This window comes from Nuphar pumila, chromosome 14 (assembly GCF_984573655.1).
Source record: "Nuphar pumila chromosome 14, dmNupPumi1.hap1.1, whole genome shotgun sequence".
Lineage (NCBI taxonomy): Eukaryota > Viridiplantae > Streptophyta > Magnoliopsida > Nymphaeales > Nymphaeaceae > Nuphar > Nuphar pumila.
The window spans coordinates 77,168,741-77,172,775 of record NC_143262.1 but is presented as its reverse complement, the minus strand read 5'-3'; the positions used below and the strand labels follow the sequence as shown (position 1 = coordinate 77,172,775).

General features: G+C 34.9%; 1 long non-coding RNA gene across 1 annotated transcript; it reads left to right on the top strand.

Moving 5' to 3' along the window:
* Nucleotides 1-3,172: 3,172 nt before the first annotated feature.
* On the top strand, nt 3,173-3,815 carry LOC149817024 (uncharacterized). Its single transcript, XR_016427675.1, has 2 exons — nt 3,173-3,472; nt 3,527-3,815. It is a non-coding gene; the product is annotated as an uncharacterized LOC149817024 (long non-coding RNA).
* Nucleotides 3,816-4,035: the final 220 nt, after the last annotated feature.

Sequence of the window (4,035 nt, the reverse complement as noted above, 5' to 3'; positions counted from 1 at the left end):
ATTTATAGAAAGCAGGAGCCTTGACATCATTCAACATGACGAGAATCTTAAAAGCATAATATAAATTACAAAAAGTAGGAGCCTTGGTATCATTCAAAATCTTGAAAGCATAATGTAAATTACAGAAAGCAGGAGCCTTGACATCGTTCAACGTGACGACAATCTCTGCAAGAGAAAACTCTTGAAAGAAAGTCAAAAAATCTAATTTTGAAATTGAAAGCTAAAGGAGGAACTCATTTTTAAGACAATGTTTTTGAAGAACCTTGTTGTCCATTTTTAAATTCTTGCCTCTATTTTCAAATTTGTTAGTCATTATTGGATTAGAAGTATGTATTTATAACCAAAAGATTAATTCTAGTCATTTTTGTTTTGGACAAAATGTTGGAAAATAAACCTTTTTGAAATATGTGATATTTGTGCAAGGTGTTCTCCTTTTCTTTTGGAATGGTTGTTATATATTTTCTTTGAACTTTCAATTCTAAATTCGATTAATTCTATTCCTTCATCTTCCTTTTAGAAAATCAATATGAAAAAGGGGACCCGCTAAGTGTCATAAAATCCTTGTTTTGAAATATTAGACCGATGTTGCACCAAATTCGAACCCTTAAAGCTGGATTCCAAGGGTGGAAAGTTCTTTATAATAAGAGATAAAAAAATATTTTTTCCTTATTCACTTAGGTCTTGAAATACTTTATCCTCTCTTCTTCCATTGCCTTTTAAGTGCAATGACGATGCCACTTACACATAATTTTTTTTAATCTAATCCCTAATCTCATAGTGGCTTAATCGGGAAAATATATGGGAATTTTGAAAATAAATTTTGTTTTTTATTATTTTTTGGATTTTTGAAAATAAATTGTATTTTTTTTTATTATTTTGGGTTTTTTCATTTTTCAATTTTCAATTTTTTGGATTTTTTAAAATTTCATTATTTTGAATTTTGGATTTTTTTTTTATTTTTTTTGGGATTTTTTGAATAATGAGAATATAAAATGACACACAAAAATATTTTTGGGATTTTCAATTTATCTAGTTTTTTAGAATTTTTAAAATTTTTAATTTTTAGTATTTTTGAATATTGGGAAGCAACAAAAATGAAATAAGAAGTTGAAACTAGAAGAAATATTTTTCTTGGATTTTTTTAAAATTTCTAATTTTTAGGTTTTTTGATTTTAACTATTTACAAGTTTTGAGTTGAGTAAATTTACCCAAACTCAAAAAAAGGATTGGTGAGAATGAGAATTCTTGGATCCTATGGAAAATCATATACATTATCAAACAAACAAGATAAGAGATATTCATCATCATAGGTAAGAAAGCATTCATTATCAAGTAAGTAGCATTCATAAGAAAATAAGCACTATTCATCAAACATGTTCCCCATTCTCAGTTTTAAAGAGGAGAAATCTAATTCCTTAACTATTTTGGGCACTTGGTCTCTCGAACTCAAGGACTAGATCCGAATTCTAAGATGTCCACAATTCTTCCTCTTGGAGAACCAGTTTTCTTCCTTCAACCTTTTTTTTTCTTTTTCCAAGATTATTTTTCCTGTTTCTTTTCTCTCATTGCGAAACTTCCTTTTCTTTCTTCTCTTGCATACTAGGACATGAATTATGAGCTTCTTCCTCTCTATGATAGATTCCAAACAAGGATCTTTAGGATGCAGATTTTCTTCTTCTACCCCTTCAAGATCCTCAGGATAATTTAACATTTTTGCTATTGTCAGTTGTAGGTTTTCTTCATCATCTGATTCTGATGATGAAGTTACTTCCTTTTCCATGCCCCTATCATCTTTTCTTGATTTTTCATATTTCGAGTTTTTCCTTTCATGGCTGACTTACTGACTTCCTGACTATTCTTAGGACTTAAGGATGACCGCCCAATTAATCCTCCCTTTTTGTTTCTGCCTTCTTAGCTTTCCTTGATCCAGGACTTCTTTGTTTGGTTCTGGATTCTTTTTGTGGAGGGGTCTCCGTTGAGGATTTGATCATACTTTCATGACTACGATCTTGGTCCATCTAGGAATTGGAACTTCAATGTCAGGATCTATCATAACTTGGGATCATGAGGAAGTTAGGACAGGCTATGAGAAATTCAACTTAGTTTTGTCAGACTCAGCTTTTGAACTTAGAGTTTTCTGCGACTTCACGAGAGAAGAGATTTTCCAGGAAATAAGAATCATCAGGTGCTTCTTAGGAAGACATCTAACATTAAATTAGTTGTATATAACATTAGATGCATTCAAACTTTTGAAATGATTAACATCAAATTATTAACGGCTTTGCATAAGAGGCAAGACAGTAAAAAGGTAATTGCTAGTAGTGAGAATAATGACTTGCCTTGCCTCTTATGCAATGCCGTTAATAATTTAATGTAAATCATTTCAAAAGTTTGAATGCATCTAATGTTATTTACAACTAATTTAATGTTAGATAAACCACATATATATATATATATATATATATATATATATATATATATATATATATATATATATATATATATATATATATATATATATCATGCATGTTGAGTTGAGTCAAACATGAGTTATTTTTGCTTGGCTTTTATTGACTTTATGAGCCGAACGAGCTCTGGGTGAACCAAATGAGCCAAGTTCATGAGCAGCTCGTCTCGTTGCCAGCGCTGACTATAGGCCAGGATCAGATCATAGCGCAGGTGCAACTGAGGTGGTGCAAGGGTTATCGCACCAATGAATCATGCTGCTGAATGCAGTTGAGTATTACCTTATCTCTCATCACATAGTTTCCCTGCTGATAACGAATTTTAAACAGGTTTCATTTGGCCCATGAGGCTCTGCATATCTTGCTAGGGGTCAGTTTGTATGTGTCAAGTTGAAGAGATGTCACAAGTTTGATACCCAGAGAGTGTGTTTAGTGATGCAAACAGGTCGGATAAGAAACAGCTTTGCATCCTTGAGTGTTCTTCACTGCCGGATTTCGGTACTCCACTGAATGGGCAGGATGTTCCTTGGGGTTTAAGGTTTTAGCTTTGCAAACAGGTCGGTAAAAATGATAATCCCTGCTATCGACGAGAAACTTGGTGATTTTCTCCCCAATTATCAAAAAGAAAATGATTTGAATAAGTTGGTCTTGATTGTTCAATGTCTAAAGACAAAGTATCTTAACCAAAGGATTCATGGTCTCATATCTCACTTTAATTATTATTCTCATGAAGGTACACATATTTTTGGCATAAAGCTTCTTATAATAACACAACTGAACCAAGGAAAGAGAGGTACAAACGACCAAGCAAGAGGAAAGAAGAAGAGAATGACTTAGAGAGCTAAGAACAAACATAAAGCAACGTGCATCTTGATGCATTCCACTGCCCGTCCATTTCTAAGAGCATCCTTAGAAAGAAGGTGGAGAAGGAGGATACTTGTATCCTGGTGGTGGTGGCGGCGGCGACTTATAGACCGGAGGTGGTGGCGGCGGAGACTTGTAAACAGGTGGTGGTGGTGGTGGACTATAAACTGGAGGTGATGGCGGAGACTTGTAAACAGGCGGCGGTGGACTGTGGACTGGAGGTTGAGGGCTGTGAACTGGTGGCGGCGGCGAAACACCATAACCAGGAGATGGAGATGGTGGAGGCTCATAGACAGGAGGTGATGATGGTGGTGGCAGGAGAGGCAGAGGAGGAAATTCAAGAGGAGGTTGGTCTAGCAAATGCCTCTTACCATTAGCCTCTAGTGCTAACATAGTCGTTACCATGAACGCCACACAAGCATAAGAGGTCAGTTTCTCTTGCATTGTGCCCATGAGGCTCTCCAATGCTACAATGTTTTTTGGTTCTATGGGTTTCCTACCTTCACCTATTTATATGTAAGCATTTGTATGTGTAACCCTCTACATACTGCTGTAAAAAAAATGCCAAGTTATGGAATTCAATTCCCTATAGGACTAAAGCATTTGCATGTGTCCCTCCTATCTTAGTTGGAATTCAGAAGAAAACAACCAAATCCCTATCTAGTCTCACCAAATGGTGCTCCCTTATGGAGCCATTCATGAAAAA